The sequence below is a fragment of the Gossypium arboreum genome, chromosome 10 (assembly GCF_025698485.1).
Source record: "Gossypium arboreum isolate Shixiya-1 chromosome 10, ASM2569848v2, whole genome shotgun sequence".
Taxonomy (NCBI): domain Eukaryota; kingdom Viridiplantae; phylum Streptophyta; class Magnoliopsida; order Malvales; family Malvaceae; genus Gossypium; species Gossypium arboreum.
This window is the reverse complement of record NC_069079.1, coordinates 114334215-114358479: the sequence shown is the minus strand read 5'-3', so window position 1 is coordinate 114358479 and position 24265 is coordinate 114334215. Positions and strand designations below refer to the sequence as shown.

The 24265-nt window shown below is 37.5% G+C and overlaps 2 non-coding genes across 2 annotated transcripts; one reads left to right on the top strand and one right to left on the bottom strand.

Moving 5' to 3' along the window:
• Positions 1–15519: 15519 nt before the first annotated feature.
• Positions 15520–15626, top strand: LOC128283249 (small nucleolar RNA R71). Its single transcript, XR_008273590.1, has one exon. It is a non-coding gene; the product is annotated as a small nucleolar RNA R71 (small nucleolar RNA).
• Positions 15627–23038: 7412 nt separating this feature from the next.
• On the bottom strand, positions 23039–23145 carry LOC128283359 (small nucleolar RNA R71). The gene has a single exon (XR_008273701.1). It is a non-coding gene; the product is annotated as a small nucleolar RNA R71 (small nucleolar RNA).
• Positions 23146–24265: the final 1120 nt, after the last annotated feature.

Here is a 24265-nt window from a genome sequence, read left to right as displayed (position 1 = left end):
ACTCCCCCGCACTAATTCTTTGCTTGTCTTCAAGCAAACACACAAAACATGTAAAAAGAAAGACAACCCTTGAAAAATGAATTTATTTGAAATTTGATGAGCAGGTATGCATTATGTACTAAGTTCTATTATGATACAACTCTTAATTGATGCTTTGTAAAGTCATAAGTTTGAGACTAAATTTTCTTACTTCAAAATGTTATTGACCACCTTCGAACGTACTAATGTCCATAGTATGAATACTGCAATAGAATGAAAAATTACAAGGCTGTATCCGCAAGTATACGGATCAAATTGTAATATAGATTTTACAATGTAAGTACTCTGAGGATCATACCCAAGGGAGGCAAGTACTAAATCAATCTTAACCTAAACAATTAAAGATGTTATAGTATGAAAGTAAAATAAGAGATAATTTTAGGGCTTTTTAAACTAAGAAAATAAAATAACATAAAAAAAAGTAAAATTGCAAGAGATAGAAAGAAATTAAGTGAATCAAATCTAAAGATAAGTGATTAGCTTGCTTCAACAATCTCAATAAACTGTCGTCTCAGGTTGTTCGTCAATCAACTAGTCGCTACCCTAGTAGGATCTTCTGATCTTCCACCAACATAACAAGTTAGTAAGAACTACTTATCTTTGGACCTCACAGTCTAGACTAGTTTGGGATCAAGGTGTTCACGGATGGGGAATACCAATTTTGGGTTAATTCCCACCTTGATGACTTCTTGGGGTTGTCAGGCATAAGGGTTGTTTCACATTCTTCCTTTCCTAAAAAATCGATCCATTATATAACCCTACAAAACAATTAAGAGATCATGCTTCCACTCACTAATCCCCCATAGAAGGATTAGTTCCTCATAGCTTTCATAAACAATATGCAATAAATGAAAGAATCAATCATAGGAAATGGATCAAAAAAGAGTTTAAGAAAAACCTGATTGATATTGATAATAAGCATGAATCCACAGAAGTTGATATCCTTTACAATCAGATCTCTTGAAAAAAAAGTAAATAACTAAAACTAGGAAAACCTAAGAAGGAAAGAAAATAATACTAAATTTAACGAAAGAAAACTAGGTTAAAACTTATATTCTTTTATATGAGTTAAAGGGACCAATTTATAACCTTCAGATGGCCTTCGCCCTTAATCCTAGGTTAGTTGACGTTCCCGATCTTAAAGTTTGATTATGCAGACCAAAACACCCTTACTTCGGATTTTATTCCCGTCACTGAGTCAATGTCGTGACACACCAGGACCTGTGTCATAACGCAACCAAGATGTTCCTCTGTAGCCATCTTTAGGGGTATATCGTGACACTCTCAGCCTGTGTCGTGACATTGAAGGCAGTTTCTCACTTTTTCTATTCTGATGTCTATGTTGCGACATTGGACCCTCTATGTTGTGACACAGCGTCCAGTATTGACCCTAAATGCTCTCTAATGGTCTCTTACACACTCACAAAGTACGTGAGCTCTCTCTTAGGTCTCATTCGACCCTTAAGGTTAATAAAATACTTGATGTGCACATTTTATTGAATGTAAACAAAACTAAAGAAACTAAATTAAAAACAAAATAAAATGTTTGAATTCATGCTCCTTAAATGTGAAAACTAGTTTAATCTGTTGCATCGCATTATGACAGATCAAACTTTGCCACACTTAAGTCATTGCTTGTCCTCAGGAAACATAAACAAAGATTACAAAATAAAAAATGACAATCCTTGAGCAAGTATGGTACAAGTATTGATTTTGGGGCATATGACTTAGGCATTTCAAGTTTACTAACAATTTCATCATGATGAGTAGTTGACTTACCACTTTTGGTCACAAACATCTAAGTTCAGTATGTTACAAAATATACAAGTATTAAGGTTTTCACCTATAGGAATCCATCAACAAATTATACAAGTACTTAGATTATCCGAGCAGAATACCAATAGTCGTCTATGTGAATGTTTAACATGATGTCCATTCATGTATAAGGACATTTAGGTCACATTAGGGGTGTTCAGTCGGTTAACCGATCAGTTAACTGACCCAAAATAATATTAACCGAATTAACTGACCCTTCAAAATTTTTAACCGTTAATCGAACTGAAATTTTTTCAAAAAAAATTAACCGAATCAAAATTTTTTCGGTTAATTCGGTCGGTTAAACGAATTAACCAAAATTATATGTTTTTTTAATTTTTGGTTAAAATAAGTATAAAATTAACCGAATTAATCGAATTAACTGAATTACTCGAATTACCCAAATTAACCGAATTAACCGAATTAACTGAATTATTTGTATAAAATTATATGTTTTTTTTTTTATTTTTAGATTTTTATTTTTATTTATTAAATTATTTGTAATTTTTATGATTGGGTTGAGTAATTGGGTTGGGTTGGGTACTTGGGTTAATATATATTAGATTGGGTATTTGGGTTTATGTTAGATTGGGTTTGAGTGAATAGTGGGCTATTTATATATTATAATTTTATTTATTAATTTTTCAGTTAAACTGAAAAAATTTGGTTAACCGACTGGTTTTGAACCGAATTAACAGTTAACAAAAACTCAAAAAATTATTAACCGACTCCCGACTGAATTAATTTGATTAACTGACCGATTAACTGAATTCGGTCGGTTAACCAAATTTTTTCTGTTTTACTCGAATTTTGCACACCCCTAGGTCACATAAGGCTTTTCAGCTTGTAGCATTCTGAGGCTTAAGATAGGTATGAAATTCAAAAACAGTAAGCATCAAAAGTTTACAAACAGAAAAATAGTTTGGCACATCATATTGATCCCTATTCTTCCCCCTTAGTGACCCTTACTCGCTCACCGCCTTATTTCTCCTTATAACAGTCCGGTTTAGACCCTAGTCAGAACAATAGTTTCGGGACCATATATCTGAGTCAAAAAAATATTTAAATATTATTTTTTGTGTTTAGGATATGTGAATGAGCATGTGTGAAAATCTCGTATGGAAATTTGAATGTTTATGTGCTTAATTTTGAAAAAGGACCTAATCGCGTAAAATGTAAAAGTTGTCTGCTATATGCTAAAAGTGCCTATTTGATTTGGATTTATGATTTTAAGGTCCTTATGATGTTATTTGACCATTTAATGAATTAAATGACATAAAAGGGCATTAGTTGGTGGAATTTTAATGAATTATAATAAGGTTAAATTGGTAAAAGGCATATTAATGTTATATTAGTTAAAACCAAAGTTAAAAAAATCATCATATTTCTATCATCCTTGGCCAAAAATTCAATAAAAATAAAAGAGAAACTAATAGCTAGGGTTCGGCACTTGCGAGCCTTGATTTAGGTACGTTTATGCTTCGGTTTTTAATAATTTCTACGTTTTTGTAATCGTTGCTTCGTATACTATCAAGCCTATGCCTCAATTTCTAATTTTGATGATGGTTTTGAAATGTGCCATGGATAAATTCATGAGCTTTATGTTGTTATATGATGAAATATGAAAGTTTTATGTTGGGTTTATATGTTTTGTCTTTGGATTTTTGATGATTTTGAGTAAAATGGGCTAAATTGTGAAAATTTTAAATTGAGGGAATAAAATGTGAAATAAATGAAATGTGTGGACTTGTATGAGTTCTATAAATATTCGGCCAAGCATGAGTATATGCAAATTATGTGTATTTTGTGATTTTGTGAATTAGGGACTAAAGTGTTAAAATGTGAAAATGTGAAAATGTGAGGTCTAGTTTGCAAATTTCCCTAAATATGTGTTTATGGATTGTTTTGAATGAATTTATGATTGAATAAATTAAATTTTAATTTATTTAGATGAAGAATTAAAGAAAACGGAGTTAGATCGAGGAAAGTCGAAAGTTGTCAAGTAACCGATTTCATTCATCCAAAATTGTACGAGGTAAGTCAATATACAATAAATGTGTTTGAATTGATTTATTATTGTTCATATGATATCGAATTGTGATGAATGAATATTCAAGCTTAATATGTGCTATTCGAGAAAGTATAAACAAACTTCTGACGTCTGAAAAGCCCCGTACGAACCCTAGGAATAGTTAGGATACATATGTCATGACATAGGATTTCATGTAAGACCAAGTCTAGGACGTTGGCATTGACTTCTGTTTTACATGTAAGACCATGTTTGGCACATCGATATCATATCTAATTTCATGTAAGACCCTGTCTGGCACAATGGCATCGATGTTTGATTACAGGTAAGACCACGTCTGGGACGTTGACATTGTATATGTTCTCTGAGCTATCCGTGTATCCTTACGTTTTCGAATGGTTCAACGGGCACTCTGAGAAAATGAATGAATAAGTGAATATATATCTGATTCAGGTAAGTTCGAATTGTGTACTATATTTGAAAATGAAGGGTAAGTATATGTGCAAATGATGATTTATGATCCAAGTATATGAATATGAGGTTTGTGTTGGTAATTGGCTCCAAAGTATAAGTAATTTGATGATGTTTATATGCTTTAAATGATAAGTTCATTTGTGTCTGGCTTACTAAGCTTTTGAAAGCTTATTTGTGTGTGTTTTTGCATTGTTTTATAGATATCGAAGTTGCTCTGAGCTTGGGGATCGTCGAGGATCTTCACCATACTATCAAACCTTATTTTGGAACTTTTGAAAATGTATCTATTGATGTTTGGCATGTATAGGCTAGAAGTGTTTAAATTATGTTTTGTGATGTATATATATTTAGCCATGTGATATGGCTTGGTATGGATGTGTCTATGATATGGTTTTGGTATATGAATTATGAGACAATATGATATATTTGGTGTGTTTATGTATGAATATAAGAAATGGTAAGATTGGTAAGCTTTCGGCATGTAACATCCTGATTTTCGGGTTTTTCGCGATTCTTGATATTTTAAGTAAGTTTCTAAAATTTGGTATGTGATTATGGAATTCATAATTTGGGTATGTAAATGGGCTTATGGAAGGCCCACGAGTTTGCCTAAACCCGGTAGAATTTTTTTTAAATTTTGGACTTAAGAGTTAGGGGTTCTGGCGAGGTGCCCTTATATAAAGTTGTGGGTAAAGTGTATCGCAAAAAGAGCCTTGGTAAAGTGGTAAGGGTGACGCCACTAGGCTCCTAAAAATGTGGCGTGTGGAGCATAGAGGAAGACCTGGGTTCGATTCCCTGGAATGGCAAAGGTAATGTTATTTTTATGCTTGTGCAAGCTAGAGTTTAAAGCTGGATGGAACTCTATGGGAGAGAGTTTAAAATAGTCAACATGCATGGATTAAGGAGGGATAAGGGGAGAGATTTTAGGGATTTGAGAAAGGGATAGAGCTTAGCCGATTTGAAGGGATTAGAGAGGGGATTTCGGCAGAGGGGTATTAGGTTAGCAATTTCAGCATTAGGGTCTTAGCTGTGCCGTTTTCTCTTTTGGTTTAGTTTTTCTCTCCTTTCTTCTTCCCTAGCCGAATCTTCCATCTTTTCCTCTCATTTTTTCTCCCTTTTCTTTTTCAAAAACCAGCACATTACTTTCCTCTACTCATTTATTATTTCTTTCCTTAATCTCTACTCCTGCCGAAATACCGCAAAAGCCTAAATCAGTGAAGATAGGGGGTGCCGATTCTTTGTGACGAGCAACCTTTTCTTTCCTTTTCAATTGTTGGCGTTCAATTCCTTTACCTTTTAGGCATCCGGATTCAAGAGGAGTAAGACTGTGGTAAGTACTCGAACTCTAAACAATTCCTAGAGTAACTTTTGGCCAAAAGCCGAAACCCCTCTAGTTTAGGGAGGTGGCCGAATATGGGTATAGGCCTTATGGGGTCTTCTTTTAATATTTTTTTGGTTTATTTAGTGGAGGAGCAGCAAGGTGTAGTGTCGACTTGGAGTAGCTTGGATCTCCGGAGTGGCTAGACCTAGTCATCAATCGCAACAAAGGTAAGATTCCTAAGGCCATTATGGATGGTGGTCGAATGTGTAAGTATTAATATTAGATGATTTTTGGTTTAGTTCAATTATGGGAAGCTGACTATTAATGATGGATTATAGGAGAAATCGTGTAGGAGATCTCGTCGAGGAATATCGCCAAACAGGTGTGTAACGAACCCTTTTCATAAGCTTAAAGCGATAAGTGTTGAAAAGCCGAAATGCCAAAATTCTGGCATTTCGAGGACTCGTGAGTAAGCGAACGCTCATTAGTTAGTTAGATTCATTGAGATGATGATCAGAAACATTGGAAACGGTAAGAACGTGATTTTTGGCATTCACGGTAAGTTGGGCCTCGAGGGGCTGCAATAGGGCCCAATAGGCTTTCGGGCCCATTTGGGTAAAATTGGTAGAAAACGAAAATCTGTTAAATTGCATGTTAAGACTGTTACTACTATTGTGGATATAGGCTAAATGGGTCTAGATAACGAAATTGGCTAAGTAGGGCCCATTAGGGGTTTTAGGCCCAATAACTCGATTTCGCTAAAAAATGGGCCAGAATCACTGTTTGCACCCATGAATTGTTAGTAACCGTTAATGAGCATGGAAACCCTAATTTTTGGTAAGATTACAAGATTACCCTTATAACATGAAAATGACCGTTTTGCCCCTAGGTAAAAATGACTATTATACCCCTAGAGTTTATGTATGAATTTAATACATGGGATTTTGATAAACATGGTATGTATGATATGCACATGACATGTATGATATGCACATGATATGTATGATATGCACGTGATGTAATCATAAATGCATTGGGTTGGATTTTTATATGAATGGAGGAAGTGGAAAAGGGCTTATGCCCCAGTTATTAAAGGGCTTGTGCCCCAGTTATTAAAGGGCTTGTGCCCCAGTTATTAAAGGGCTTGTGCCCCAATTATTAAAAGGGCTTTTGCCCCAGTTATTAAAAGAGGCTAGGCCTCCAGATATATGATAAAGCAGCTATGCTGCCAGTGGAGAGTTATGGCGAGGTGGGTCGAGTTAATCCCTACATGGTGTGCTGGTTGGTACGGGTGGAGAGTAGCGGATGGTGGGTTGAGTAGTCTCCCCAATTGGGCTTGCATTCTTTCATTGACATTGTATGTGATATTGAAATGAGCCTATGGGCCATACCATTTACAGTAAAGGCTTCGGCCCAGTAATATGAAATTTGAAAAGGCTTCGGCCCAGTGTTATGAAATATGAAATATGAAAAGGGCTATGGCCCAGTACATGTTTGAGATTGGATTTAGGCTTAGACCCAACAGGCTGTCATTGTTTTGGGCTCTGAAAGGGGCTTCTTACACACTGAGTTTCCAAACTCACCCCCTTTCCTTAACCTTGCAGGTGAGCCTTGATGTGGGGACTTGGGCCGGAGGGGATTCAGAGTGGCCACGGTGATCGTTTTTGGACCTATAAATAAGCGTTGGTTTTCATTTAATTTCCTTTAATTACTATTTATTTTTGGGTTGTAATAAGGCCAATTTTAACTTTTCTTTTATTTCTTCTCGATATTATTTTATTTTCAATAACTTCAAACCTGGTTGATAATTGTTCAAATGGGCTAGACTTAGGACGTGTTTTCAAAGCGATACTTGTTTTCAAAATATCTCAACACCACGATTAATCGATTTATCAATGATGTCAACTTAAACAAATTTAAACTCGATATAACGAAGTGTGGCTATGGTTGTGGGCATTTCTAGGATTGGATCCAATCAAAGAGCTTGGTACTTAAGTAGCCTTCATGGCTCACCTCCTCTGTCTCGGATACCTACCTGGTGCTCAGCTTCCATACACTTTGTTAACTCAACAAAATATATGGTTTTTAAAACACTAAAACGGAACGTGGGTTTTCAACTCCAATGTGGCACTTTAGATTCGGCCATAACGTCTGGGCCGGGTTTGAGGTGTTACACGGCATGTGTTAGTGGTAAACCGTAAATTATACATATTTTTACCCCATGCTTAACGCATTTTATGGTTCATTTTTTCTTAGAATTAGTGAATTCGATGCTCCTAATGCTTTAATTTCATGTTTTATACTTAGGAGAGCATAAGAGAGCGAAAGGAACGAGAAACGGGCCAAAAACGGAGAAAATGGGCCAAAGTACGAAGTCAACACGGCCTAGACTTCCTCACACAGGCAGCCCATACGACCGTGTCGATCTGGCAGAATCGATGCACGACTCACACGGATAGAACACACGCCCGTTGATCGCAGTGATTCGTAACAAGTAATAAATAGTTAGAATGAAGATCAAACCTAGACTAACTATTATCACGATGAAAAGGCAAGCGCACCTATTGAACAATAGTATAGTAACGGCATGACCGGGATATCGTACCCAAAAGAACCAAAAGTACTAGTAATAACTATCTTTTTATTATCTAGCCTAAGAGTAAAAGCGGTTGGTTTTAATTAACTAACTATTTAAACTAAGAACGCACAGAGAAAAGAATTGGGGAATTGCTTTTAGGAAAATCGATTGACTTGAGACAATACCTAAGAAAAAATCCACCTAGACTTTACTTGTTATTCTGGCTCCGAACCGGACGATTTATTCATTCAACTTGTTCCGTAGAGATCCCTAAGTTATGTTATTATCCCTATTCAAGACTAATAACATCTAATCCATAGATTGAATAACCGATACTTTTCTCTAATTAACACTCTAGGGTTGCATTAACTCGACCTATAGATCCCCCTATTAGGTTTCACCCTAATCCGGCAAAATCTTGTCCCCCTATTTCTAGGCGCGCAATCAACTCCGCTTAATTATGACAAAAGTACTCTTAGACAGGGTCTATTCCTCCTTTGAATAAGAGCGTGTCTTGAATCAGTATCCTGGGATATCAAAACAAGATTTAAGAACACATAATTAAGAACAAGTTAAATATTTATCATACGATTCAGAAAATAATAACAAGATTCGTCTTAGGTTTCATTCCCCTTAGGTATTTAGGGGTTTTAGTTCATAACTAAATAAGAAAACATCTAAGAAGAATAAAGAATACAAAACATAAAGAAAACCCAAAACTCCTGAAGGGAAATTGAGGAGAGATATTCAGTCTTAATGATGAATCTGGCTTCTGAGATGGATCAATAGGCTTCTTTAGGGTAATTCCTTACCCCTCTTCTCCGTCTCCCTTTTCCTCCTCCTCTAGTGTGTATTTATGGCTTTGGAATGCCTAGAAACCCTCAAAAGAGGCCTTTTTCGAATTGGACTTAACTTGGGCTAAGCAGGAACACGCCCGTGTGACACGCCCGTGTTCGATTACTTCAGGCCGTGTTCGAGCCTGCCAAATTGACATGGCCATGTGGTCTACCCGTGTGAGGAGGTCCAAGTCGTGTTGATTTTGTACTTTGGCCCATTTTCTCCGTTTTTGGCCCGTTTCTCGTTCATTTCACTCTCTTATGCTCTCCTAAGTATGAAATATGAAATTAAAGCATTAGGATCATCGAATTCACTAATTCTAATGAGAAATCATCCATAAAATGCATTAAACATGGGGTAAAAATATGTATAATTCACGGTTTATCAAATACCCCCACACTTAAGCATTTGCTTGTCCTCAAGCAAAATCCTTAACTCATAATCAAAATAAATTCTTCTCAACTTATAATTCTTATCGATAATATCTCAAAGTAATCCATAGGTAATCATACATTGAGAATTCGACTAAAAGAACATAAAAGTTTCAAACATTCCAAGTTGAGTATTTAATCATGCAAACATAGGTGTCTCTTCGTAGTTAAGTAATTACCTTTGATTCAGAATATCACAGAGTTTCACATCATCACTAAAGATTCACTCAAATCACTCGAGGTGTTTAAGGACAATAAATGAAGCACTCAATAGTCAATCATGAAAAGTCATTACCATAGGCTTGCAAGAAAATCAAATCTCCACCACTATAATTTAAGATAATACATCAATCAAAAGGTCTTTAGAGGGTTGTAGTGCGGCTTGGTTAGGGGGGTGTGGTCACAAGCTAAAAGAAAGGGTTAGAATCGAGATTGAATTGAAAAATTGCCTAACTAGAAAAAGAGTTAACCTTCATTTTCATACAATAGAGCTTCTTCTTAGAATATGGAATTAATAATATGTATACATAGTTTTTTTTTTTTTAAGAACAAGTTAAATAAAGAAGAAAAACATAGGTAAGCAACTTTTCCAACTCAGATCTCGATAAAAATAGGGATCAAATTAATTTGGGGGATTTCAACAATAATGGGTTAATGGTTAATATTAAGGGTAATACAAGGAATGGCTTGTTAGGCTAAAGGGGGTTTACTAGGGGTTAATCGTGGAGGTAGGCTTTTCATGGCATGAGTGGGTTAATCCTAAGTGCCTTAATCATTTTGACATATCAAATCAAACGGTGTGGTCTCGACATGCATAATCAAGCAAGTTCTAGAATAACAGTTCAATATTAACGCACTCAAAGCAATAATAAAGGTGAGCATAGAAAGATGAATTAATGCTCAAAAGGCTCAAAAATCTCACAAAAATTATGGCTTTTTGATGTTTAGACTCGTGAATTCTTATTCAAAGTAATACCTAGACTTGGGGAAACAACCTATAATTTAATTTCTTAAAAATCAACTTATAATGCTTGATTCTCTAATGACTTAAAGTTTGAACAATCAACGCATAAATCCCTAGTTTTAATTCACAAAATATCAATTAAAATCATAAACCAATCAAAATTTATCCTAAATATGATATGAGAGCTTTTTTAAGAGAACTAGGCAATCATTAATAAATACCCCCCACACTTAAGATGTACATTGCCCTCAATGTACAAAGATAGATTTTAGAGAATAAAAATAAGATAGGGAGAGAAGTGACACTTTCTGTATGATGAATTCCTCGAACTAGAGTTTTGGAGAGTGATCGATTCAAGAATGGAGGAGGATACTCCGGTGGTCGTAGAGGTTCATTAGTCCATAAATCCTGCACCACAAGAATATTATATCTAGTGGTGGCTATGATCGTGGTCGAGTAGGACATGGCAGTCGTGGAGAACCTTTTCCGGTGGTAGTTTTAGTTCCTATGTGATGATGAGCTAAAAAACTCTATATAATTGTGATAAAACTAGAAACTTTTTAGAGGATATTAGGAAGAATAATTACTCAAAAGGAAATAACCGAAATTAATAATAAAAATAAAAAAAACTTTCTAAAAATCTAATAAAGATAAAAAGTAGTTTCAATAAAAATTTAAAATATAAAATAATAAATAAGTATTTTTAAACATCTTCATCGCTAGATGGTTCGCGAGGTGGGGCTGGCGATGAGATGTGGAGCTGCTGACAAATCTGGTGTAGAGTAGCACCAATGTTGTCAAATCGTTGAAAACACTACTGCTCGAATCGGGTGATGTGCTCAGAGAAGTAGCATATGAAGCGTCGCATGATCTGGGCGAGAGGGTGGTGATGACTGAGTCGGTGGGTCCTCGTGCTGTGGGGGGACATCATCAGGAATGTCCTCGTAGGCCTCCTCCTCGGTAGATTGGGCGAGACGATACTGGGGAGGGTAGGTTCCTCGGTGCCTCTCAATCATCCTCATGCTAAGCATGCTCAAGATGCCTTGTGGAGACATCTGGCCGATGAGGGTGAAGGATGATTCTTGGGCCGCGGTGTTGAGGAGCCTGAAGTGTCGCGCCAGCCGAGTCACGCAGGGGCCAATGGAGATGACCCCTTTCCGATGCCGCTACGTCTAGTGCTGAATTGCGAGGGCTATGAAATAGGCAAGGTTAATGACGTGCCCTTGCGACATGCACCATAAGAAGTAGACGTCATGGGTGTTGACAACGCCAGTGCTCTCTCGCCTCCTTGTAATGGTGTGAGCTAAAACAGCGTGTAAGTACCTCAGGGATGGTGGGAGAACTGATGCCTTGGAGCGGCTAGGATTGTACGAGGCCGTGCTAGGGCCAAAGTGTGCCAACACTTCGAGGGAGAGAAATGTATGTGGCGACTGAGAGCATGTAGTTCATTCTCCTCCCTAAACTCCTCCGTATATAGGCCTAGTGCAGCACCAAACTCTGGGACGCTTAGCTGGAAGATTAATTTGCCTAGGCGAAACTAGACAGTGTCGGGATCATCGTACCTTGTCATTATGGCCTGGAGATGGAACATTGAGCAGAGTTCCATCGTGAGCTCAAGGTATGTCGGCTCAATAATCCCGAAGAACAGCTCCCACGGGTCGGTGGTTAAGAGAGCCTGAATCGCAACAGCCATCTGTACTTGTTCTATGGCAGCCCAGTCTATGCAGCGGCCTTCTGCTAAAGGTCAGACCCGAAGTATTTGGAAGAGCTCTTCTTGGAGCCCTCGTGGAAACTGTAGGAAAGGGTGACAAATTTTTGTGGTTGGACCCGTGGAGGATGACGCTCCCTTCCTCTTTTTTGAGGCTGGTACGATGGTTTTCTTTCCTTTTGACGATGACATTGAAGGCCTGTGATATAAAGAATAATAATAGGTAAACATATTCGAAGGGGAAGTAAACTATTTCAGCCAAAACTACTAATATGAAGCAAACTCAACCACAATAGTCGTGAGAATGAAAATAGAAATATAATGGGTATAAGGTTTTCCTCATCTCAATTTAACATAAACTGTATGGTAAATAACCTAGGAATGCAATTTAAATGATAGACATTAGCATGATAATAGCATGAAAATAAGCATAGTAATGTCATAGATATGAGGTGTATCAAACAACTAGATTTAATTTGAAATATATAATAAAGAACCTATAAATGCAAACTAAAAAAAAGAAAAGAAATAAGGAATAAAAATGAAAACTAGTTCAAAAGTAATGGAGATTATTGTAATAATAAGCATTAATAATGAGTAAAATAGAAGTGAAAGGAGTAAACAAACGTTAAGGGAGAGGGATTGAGCTTTAAAAACAAAATTGACGGTGGCGCGTGGGCGTGGCAGGGGGCCGTATGGAATTGCAATGGCTAGGGTTAAGGTTTTTGAATGGAGAAGACAATGAATAGTACAACCTATTTATAGATCTTGGGACACACGGCCATGGGACACGCCCGTGTGCCCCAATGTCAGCCCGTGTGTATCGCGTTTTTCCTATTTTAGGGCGTCTAAAATTTGACACACGCCCGTGTGCATCGGGCATGTTGGTTTCCACGGCTGTGTCGCACGATCGTGTCTAGCTTCATTCGCTTCTCCCACACCCGTGTGTTTTACCCCACGCCCGTGGACATTTGACAGGTTCGACCACAGGTGTTCGACACAAGTGTGTCGCACGCCGTGCTATTTTAACAGGTTTGACCATGGTTCCTCTACACGGGCATGTGGCACGCCTGTTTTGCTTTGGCAGGCTCGACCAAGGCCATGTCGCACGGTCGTGGCATTTTATCGTAGCCCGTGTTTGGGGAAATCGTTTTCCCTATTTCACAAGGCCTTGAGCACACCCATGTTATTGGCCGTGTCTCTGTGGAAACACCTGTATTCAAAATTTCTATTAGTAGGTTAGGAGTTAAATATCAGAATTTAAAGAAATTAATAAGGTTAGTGCTCGAGTTGCCTTCCGAGAAGCGCTTGTTGATAGTCTAAGCTCGACTTACCTCTCCGTTGAATGATCATGGTGGTTCGAGGAGGTCATACTCCTCATTCCTGCTGTCAATCTTAAAATAAGGTTTTAAACGAGTGTTGTTTACCTTAAAAGTGCCGAACTTAGGATGACTTACCTCCACTGTACCGAATGGAAAAATACTAAGTACCGTAAGAGGGATTTCCTCATTTGGTATGGTAGTGACAATGTGAGGATCAACGGCATCTAGTAAGACTGTATCGCTGACCTTAAGTTGATTAGGAGAGGTATCGGGCTTGTTTTTGCGTAATTTTGGTTTATCATGTGTTCTCGGTTAGTGTTCTCACCATTCGTCTAGCTCCTCTATCCGTAGTCTTTGTTCTTCATGGATGTCTTTGTTCTCTTCATGATAGTAGCGCACTGTCTCTGTTGTCTTGGTTCGAGAAGGTTCTTGCAAGGATAATTAAATATTAGTTTTATCATTGATAGGTTTTATAGCATTATCCTGAGTCTTAGGGGTTTTGAATAAATCGCGTGCTTGGAGTGTTACTGCGTCGTCACCTGCATGAAGTGTTAGCTCCCCTGTGCCTACATTAATAATGGTTCTGGCAGTTGCTAAAAAGGGTTGTCCTAAAATTAAAGGTACCTCGTTATCCTCATCCATGTCTAAGACGACAAAGTCTACTGGGTAAATAAATTTATCAATATTAACGAGAACGTCTTCAATAATACCCTTAGGAAATCTAACTATTTTGTCATCCAATTGTATGCTCATCCTAGTCTATTTGTGTTTATCGAGACCTAATCGTTTAAACATCTTATATGGCATAACATTTATACTTGCCCCTAGATCAGCTAAATCATTATGCACAGATAAACTACCAATTAAGTAAGGAATTGTAAAACTCCCTAGATCTTTCAATTTATTAGGTAGCTCATTCTTTAGAATAGCTGAGCAGACTGCATTGAGCTCCACATACGATGTATCGTCTAATTTCCTTTTTTTGCTCAGAAGTTCCCTTAAGAATTTTGCTGAGTTGGGCATCTGCGAAAGAACTTCAATAAAGGGTAAGTTAATATGTAATTTCTTTAAGGGTTTGACAAACTTACCGAATTGTTCGTCTATTTTATCTTTCGTCATCGCTTTAGGATATGGCACGCGAGGTTCATGATTCGTACTTACCTGTTTGGGATCATCATTGTTTACCTCTTCTCGACCATTGTTCATCGCGTTGTCTTGCTATAATTCTGGCTTAGGTGCAATGAATCCTTCCTTATTTTGAGTGCTAATTGCATTGAGGTGTTCCCTCGGATTAGGTTCAGTATTACTTGGTAGGCTACCTTATGGTCGTTCGGAGATTAATTTGGACAGCTGGCCTATCTGAGTTTCGAGTCTTTGGATCAATGCTTGTTGATTCTTAAGTGCTGTCTCGGTATTTTGGAAATAGGTTTCTGACACCGAGATGAATTTAGAGAGTATCTCTTCAAGGTTCGGCTTTTTTTCTTGTTGATAAGGTGGCTGTTGAAAGCCCTGAGAATTTTATGGCTTTTGATTCCCTTGACCACCCCAGGAGAAATTGGGATGGTTTCTCCAACCTGCATTATAAGTATTGCTACATGGGTTATTTTGAGATCTAAAGTTATTGTTACCCATATAGTTGACTTGTTCCTCTTCGGTTGTGGGATTGAAGGATTGGTATTCTGTATGCACACCTCCTCCGCTTGAGTCACACCTCATTACTGGATGTACCTACGTAAAACCAAGAAAACTATCTTTTTATTGAGAAGTTCTACCTGATTTGACAGCATAGTAACTGAGTCGATGTTATAAACGCCGACTGTTTTCATTGGCTTTGTCCTCACAACTTTTCACTGATAGTTATTCAGTGACATCTCCTCTATAAATTCATAGGCATCTTTTGGTGTTTTATTATTGATGGTTCCGGCAGCGGCTGCGTCAATCATTTATCTTGTCGAGGGATTCACACCATTGTAGAACGTTTAAACTTGCAGCCAAAGCGGTAACCCATGGTGAGGGCACCTTCTCAGTAAGTCCTTGTATCTCTCCCATGCATCGTAAAGTGTTTCTAAATCCATCTACACAAAAGAAGAGATATCATTACGCAATTTAGCCGTTTTAGCTGACGAAAAATATTTTAGTAAAAATTTCTCGGTCATTTGTTCCTAAGTAGTGATAGACCCTCGTGGTAACGAGTTCAACCACTGTTTAGCTTTGTTTCTCAGTGAAAATGGAAATAAACGAAGATGAATGGCATCATCAGAAATGCCATTGATTTTGACTGTATCACAAAATTCCAGGAAATTTGCTAAGTGAGTGTTGGGATCTTCATCCTGCAAGCCATCAAACTGAACAAACTGTTGTATCATCTGAATAGTGTTAGGTTTTAGTTAGAAATTATTCGCAGCAATAGCAGGTCTAACTATAGATTCAGTTCCTGTTAAAGAGGGTTTAGCATAGTCATACATAGTACGTGGAGCAGGATTTTGATTAGCTGTAATTATAGGAGGCAGCTGGTTGTCTTGGTTCTCAGCCATCTCTTCGGTTGGTGGTTGAGTTTCATCTTCTTGCTCGTTCTCCTGTATCGTAAGCTGCGCCTTATCTCTCTTTGATTTCTACGAACTGTGCAGTCAATTTCTTCATCAAAAAGTAATGGTCCTCACGGGTTTTTCCAAGTCATAAACTATAAAAAAACTGCCAAGAGAAAGAATAAGTAAATTAATAAATAAGAAAATAAAATAAAATTGCAAGAAAATTAAATGGCTAAAGTAATAAAAATTTAGTGCTCCTAATATTTCAGTTCCCCGGCAACAGCGCCAAAAACTTGATCGTAGTGATTCGTAACAAGTAATAAATATTTAGAATGAAGATCAAACCTAGACTAACTATTATCACGACGAAAAGGCAAGCGCACCTATCGAACAATAGTATAGTAACGACAAGACTGGGATATCGTACCCAAGGGAAACAAAAGTACTAGTAATAACTATCTTTTTATTATTTAGCCTAAGAATAAAGGGGGTTCGTTTTAATTAACTAACTATTTAAACTAAGAACACACAGAGAAAAGAATTGGGGAATTTCTTTTGGGAAAATTGATTGACTTGAAACAATACCTAAGGAAAATCCACCTAGACTTTACTTGTTATTCTGGCTCCCAACCGAACGATTTATTCATTCAACTTGTTCCGTAGAGATCCCTAAGTTATGTTATTATCCCTATTCAAGACTAATAACGTCTAATCCCTAAATTGAATAACCGAGACTTTTCTCTAATTAACACTCTAGGGTTGCATTAACTCGACCTATGGATTTCCCTATTAGGTTTCACCCTAATCCAGCAAAATCTTGTCACCTTATTTCTAGGCACGCAATCAACTCCGCTTAATTATGACAAAAGTACTCTTAGACGGGGTCTATTCCTCCTCTGAATAAGAGCGTGTCTTGAATCAGTATCCTGGGATATCAAAACAAGAATTAAGAACACATAATTAAGAACAAGTTAAATATTTATCATACGATTCAAAAAATAATAACAAGATTCGTCTTAGGTTTCATTCCCCTTAGGTATTTAGGGGTTTTAGTTCATAACTAAATAAGAAAACATCTCAGAAGAATAAAGAATACAAAACCTAAACAAAACCCAAAACTCCTGAAGGGAAATTGAGGAGAGATCTTCAGTCTTGATGATGAATCCGGCTTTTAAGATAGATCAATCGGCTTCCTTAGGGTAATTCCTTACCCCTCTTCTCCGTCTCTCTTTTCCTCCTCCTCTAGTGTGTATTTATAGGCTTTGGAATGCCTAGAAACCCTCAAAAGTGGCCTTTTCCGAATTGGACTTAACTTGGGCTCGACAGGGACATGTCCGTGTAACACGTCCGTGTGACACGTCCGTGTGACACGCCCGTGTTCGATTACTTCAGGCTGTGTTCAAGCCTGCCAAATTGACATGGCCGTGTGGTCTGCCCGTGTGAGAAGGTCCAAGCCGTGTTGATTTCGTACTTTGGCCCATTTTCTCTGTTTTTGGCCTGTTTCTCGTTCCTTTCGCTCTCCTATGCTCTCCTAAGTATAAAATATGAAATTAAAGCATTAGGAGCATCGAATTAACTAATTCTAATGAGAAATCTATAACACCCCAAACTCGGCCTAGATGTTATGGCCGAATCTGATGTGCCACATTGAAGTTAAAAACCCATGTTTCATTTTAGTGCTTTAAAACCGACTTTTGTTAAGCTAACAAAGTGAATGGGAGCCGGGCACCGATAGGAATCTGTAATGAGGAGGTGAGCCATGAAGGTCGCTTAAGTACCAAGCTCTTCTAGTGGATCCAATCCTAGACATGCCCACAACCATTGCCACACTTGGTTAAATCGAGTTGTAATTTATTTAAGTTGAAATCTTTGATAAATCGGATAATTGTGGCGTGGTGTTATTTTGAAAACAATTATCATTTTGAAAACACGCCCTAAGTCTAGCCCATTTATTAACAAGCATATTAAAGTTATTAAAATAAAATAATCCCGAAAAATAATTAAAATGGCCTTATTACAACCCAAAACCAAACAATAATATTAATAAGATAAAACTTATAAAGAAATAAATCGGCTACTTATTGCAATTAAAAGAAACAAATAGTAGTGTGGCCATCTCCTGTCCCTCGCAGCTCCAAACCATCTAAGCTTAGGGATTACCCGCACGCTTAGAAACGGGTGAGTTTACGAAAACTCAATGTGTAATCCCAATAACAAAGAAACAAAGAAAACACAAGATCAAGACAATCTGGCCAAAGCCCTATTTAGTCTTGACATATACTGGGCGAAGCCTTTCGCTTAACGATTCTTCGGGCGAAGCCTTTTCATAAATCATGTCATCGGGCAAGCCTTTTCATAAATCATTTCACTGGGTCAAGCCTTTATCAGAAAGCGGTATGGCCCATAGGCCCATTTCAATATCACATGTAATGTCAATGGATGTATGCAAGCCCATTTCAATATCATATGAAATACCAATGAATGTATGCAAGCCCATTTGGGAGACTACTCGACCCACCATCCGCTACTCTCCACCGTACCAACCAACACACCAAGTGGGGAATGATTCAACCCACACAACCAACACACCACGGGCAAAGATAGTGCTTTATCATATATCCGAGGCCTAGCCTCTTTAATAATCGGGCAAAGCCCTTTTCAAGAACCGGGCAAAGCCCTTTTCAATAAATCGGGGCATAAGCCCTTTTGAAACCGGGCATAAGCCCTTTACACTTCCTCCATCCATATAAAACCCAACCCAATGCAACATGTCATGTATGCGTAATGCCATGCCCATATTTGAATTAAACAATCACAGTCAAGTCATTCATATCACCAACATATATTCACAATCAAATCCACAACCACACGTCTAAGTCACCACTTGCCCACAAGGGCAAAACAGTCATTTTTCACATTATAAGGGTATTTTCGTAATTTTACCAAATATCAGGGTTTTCCATGTTCATTACAATTATCAATATTTCAAAGTGTTTAAACAATGATCTTTAACCCACTTTATCAAATTCGGGCTTTTGGGCCCAAAACCCCTAATGGGCCTTACGAATGTTGATTTAGCCTACTTAACCCAAATTTTACAACAATACTAACCGTGTTAACGTGCAACTTTTCCAAATTCCATTTGCTATCAATTCTACCCAAATGGGTCCGAAAGCCCATTGGGCCCAATTTTAGCCCATTGAGGCCCAACTTACCATCGTGCACAAAATTGAGTTCTTACTTGTTCCGTCGATCCAAACACCGATCTTATCGTATTTATCGCATCTATACCTAAACGTAACATTACAAGTTCCCGAAATACTGGTATTTTAGCATTTCGGCTTCTCAGCAAATATTAATCTAAGCTATTACGAAGGTTAGTACACACTTGTTACGGGTTGAAGTTGAAACGCTTCCAAAATCAATCGCCACGATAACCACCACATCCACTCAAACTTAACTAATCCAATATCAATATATGTAAATCCTAAGCACATCACCATACGGAACATAAGGGCATATTCGTCATTTTACCATACGAGGGTATTACGGTCACTTTACCCTCACAGGGCTTTACGGTCACTTTACCCTACATGGGCTTTACGGTCTTTTTACCTAATAGGGGTATTTTATTCATTTCATCCTAAAAGGGTATTTTGGTAAATCTACAAACCAAGGGTATTTTAGTAATTTTATAAACTAATGGTATTTCTATAATTTTTAGAAAGTCAAGGGTATTTTTGTAACTTTGTAAATTAGGGGTATTTTGGTAATTTTACAAATTGAGGGTATTTCGGTAATTTCACAAACCAAGGGTATTTTGGTAATTTTACAAACTAGGGGTATTTTGGTAATTTTACAAACCAATGGTATTTTAGTAATTTTGTAAATCAAGGGTAAAACAGTAATTCTGTAAATTAAGGGTAAAATAGTAATTCTATAAATTGAGGGTAAAACGGTAATTTTGTAAATCGAGGGTAAAACAATAATTCTGTAAGTCGAGGGTAAAATGGTAATTATGTAAATCGGGGGTAAAACGGTAATTCTATAAATCGAGGGTACTTTGGTAATTTTACAAGTCGAAGGTATTTCAGTAATTTTGCAAATCGAGGGTATTTCAATATTTTTACAAACTAAGGGTATTTCGGTAATTTTAGTAAACTAAAGTATTGTAAACAGGGATAACAATACGAATGGGCCTAAAGCCTATTCTCGGCCCAAATGAGCCCACAAGCTCGTGTGGCCCTTTTAGCCCAAATCTAGCCATAAATATGAGATTCACCTAGCCTAGTCCAATATTTACTACACAATCAAACAACTTATCCAATTGGGCCCGTAGGCCCATTTGGCCCACATGACCCCTTTCGGCCCATCGTGGCCCCAAGTAGCCATCCTACAGCTAGAGTAGTGAGAAAATACACACCTGATAGGAGACTGGAGTTAATCCACGCTCCGAGCACTCTTAGCCGACTCCCAACCCAAACGAGCACGCCATACAGCGAAAGGAATCAGCCAAGAAAGGTACCTTTACTCTCCTCATGGTTCCCTCTATTTAAAGCCAGCTTTGTATCCACTCTTATGTTAGCTTCCGATGTGGGATCCTCCAACATCGAGTTTAAATTTAACACCAACTCTTGCACCTGTTAGCAAAATAAATGCTCCTTGCTTGCCATGGGATTCAACCCATGCCTCCCTCAAATGCTCCACACGCTTCTTGCCACTAAGCCACAAGGCTTTTTGTGTCATATTTTATCCCCAATTAATTATAAGGTCTAAAGGCCAAAGTCCAGGTTCCCTTAAAAAAACAAAATAAATTGCAAGAACCAAGACTTGAACCCAGGCTCCCATACAACCTTAATGACGCCACAACCACTAGACTACATGCTTCCTTATGTCATTTATTTACCACAATAATTTAAAAGGCCCTCATCCAAGCATCCAGGTTTTTTTTCACTTAATACCAAAATTTTTGCTAAAGCCCAAGTTTGGACCCAAGATTTCTCCAACACTTCTCAAAGCCATTAACCACTAAAGCAAACATTTAATTGTTTCATTTCATTGCACAATTAAATAGCTATATACAACCTCCTTACGGACCCCCACTCAAGGCCCAATACTTCTAGGCCCAAATTCGGGGTGTTACAAAATCATCCATAAAATGCATTAAACATGGGGTAAAAATATGTATAATTTACGGTTTATCACTCGTGCCATTCTAACAGGCTCGAACACGTTCTGAAGTAATTGCACACGAGCGTGTCCCTGCCAAGCCCAAGTTGAGTCCAATCCGGAAAAGGCTAATTTTGAGAGCTCTTAGGCATTCCAAAGCCTATAAATACACCCTAGAGGAGGAAGAAAAAGGAAAAACAAAATACGGAGTAAGGAATTACTCCAAGAAAGCCGATTGATTCATCTCAGAAGCCAAATTCATCATCAAGACTGAAGATCTCTCCTCAATTCCCCTTCAGGAGTTTTGGGTTTTCTTTATGTTTTGTATTCTTTATTATTCTTAGATGTTTTCTTATTTAGTTATGAACTAAAACCCTTAAATACCTAAGGGGAATGAAACCTAAGACGAATCTTGCTATTATTTTCTAAATTGTATGATAAATATTTAACTTGTTCTTAATTATGTGTTCTTAATTCTTGTTTTGATATCCCAGGATACTGATTCAAGATAAGCTCTTATTCAGAGGAGGAATAGACCTTGTCTAAGAGTGCATTTGTCATAATTAAGTGAAGTTGATTGCGCGCCTAGACATAGGGTGACAAGATTTTACCAAAATAGGGTGAAACCTAGTAAGGGGATCCATAGATCGAGTTAATGCAACCTTAGGGTGTTAATTAGAGAAAGGTTTCAATTATTCAATCTAGGGATTAGACGTTATTACTCTTGAATAGGGATAATAACATAACTTAGGGATCTCTATGGAACAAGTTAAATGAATAAATCGTCCGGTTCGGAGCCAGAATAAGAAGTACAGTCTAGGTGGATTTTTCCTTAGGCATTGTCTTAATTCAATAGATTTTCCCAAAAGTAATTCCCCAATTCTATTCTCTGTGAGTTCTTAGTTTAGATAATTAGTTAGTTAAAACAAAACCCCATTATTCTTAGGCTAGATAATAAAAAGACAGTCATTACTAGTACTTTTAGTTCCTTTGGGTTTGACAATCTGGTCTTGCTAAAATTATACTACTGTTCGATAGGTACACTTGCCTATCACGAAATTATAAATATTTAAAACCTATCACGAAATCACGCGATCAAGTTTTTGGCGCCATTGCCGGGGAACTAAAATATTAGGAACACTCAATTTTTATTAATTTAGCCATTTATTTTTATTGCAATCTAATTTTATTTTTAATTTTATTCTAATTTACTAATTTTTTTTCTTTCTTCTGGCAGGTTTTTATAGTTTATGACTAGAAGAAACCCATCAGGACCACTACTTTTTGACGAAGAAATCGAGCGCACAGTTCGCAGACATCAAAGAGAAATAAGGAGAAGCTTAAGATACACAGAGAATGAACAAGAAGACGATACTCAACCCCTAACCGAAGAGATGGCCGAAAACCAAGACAATCAGCTACCTCTTGCGATTGTGGTTAATCAAAATCCTTCTCCACGCACTATGTATGATTATGCTAAACCTTCTTTAACAGGAACTGAGTCGAGCATAGTTAGACCTGATGTAGCTGTAAATACTTTTGAACTGAAACCTAACACTATTCAAATGATACAACAATTTGTTCAATTTGACAGTTTGCAGGATGAGGATCCCAACGCTCACTTAGCAAACTTCCTGGAATTCTGCGATACATTTAAAATCAATGGCGTTTCTGATGATGCCATATTTCTTTGGTTGTTTCCCTTTTCATTGAGGAAAAAAGCTAAACAGTGGTTGAACTCATTACCATAAGGGTCAATTACTACTTGGGAACAAATAACCGAAAAAGTTTTACTAAAAGATTTTCCGCAGGCTAAAACGGCTAAATTATGTAATGATATCTCTTCTTTTGTGTAGATGGATTTAGAAACACTCTACGATGCATGGGAGAGATACAAGGACCTTTTGAGAAGGTGCCCTCACCATGGGTTACCGCTTTGGCTTCAGGTTCAAACATTCCACAATGGCATGAATCTTTCGACTCGACAAATGGTTGACGCAGCTGCTGGCAGAACCATCAATAATAAAACACCTGAAGATGCTTATGAGTTCATAGAAGAGATGTCACTGAATAACTATTAGTGACAAGTCATGAAGACAAAGCCAACAAAAATAACCTGTGTTTATAACGTCGATTCAGTCACCATGATCTCTAATCTGGTAGAGCTCTTGAATAAGAAAATTGATAGTTTTCTTAGTTCTTCACAGGTTCACCCAGTAATGTAGTGTGAAGCAAGTGGAGGTGGAACAAGCCATTCAGAATACAACTTTATGGCCAAAACATGGATAACGAGCAATAAAACTACATGGGTAATAATTCTTGACCTCAAAACAATCCATATAGTAACACTTATAATGCAGGTTGGAAGAGCCACCCTAATTTCTCATGGGGAGGCCAAAGAAATCAGCGACCACCTCCGGGCTACCAACAGCCACCCTATCAACAGGAAAAGAAGCCGAACCTTGAAGAGATGCTCACAAAGTTTATCTCGGTGTCAGAAACCCACTTTCAGAACACCAAAACAGCACTTAAAAATCAACAAGTGTCAATCCAAGGGCTCGAAACTCAGATAGGCCAGCTTTTTGAACTAATCTCCGAATGACCAAAAGGTAGCTTGCCAAGTAATACTTAACCTAACCCAAGGGAACAGCTCAACGCGATTAATGTTCAAAATGAAGAATGATTTGTTGAGCCCAAGCCAGAACCGAGGCAAGAAACGGTGGTAAGCAAAGGTAAAGGTGAGGTAAATTATAATAAAAACAAGCCAGCGACTGTCGAATATAAACCTCGTGTGCCATACCCCAGGGCGACAAGGAAAGACCGCTCAGATGAATAATTTGGTAAATTCCTTAAACCCTCAAAAAATTACATATTAACTTACCGTTTATTAAAGCTCTATCGCAAATGCCAAACGCAATGAAATTTTTAAAGGAGCTTTTAGCAAATAAGCGGAAGTTGGACGAGGCGTCGCATGTGGAGCTGAACACAGTTTGCTCGGCTATTCTCAAAAATAAACTAGCCAACAAACTAAAAGATCCAAGGGGTTTTAC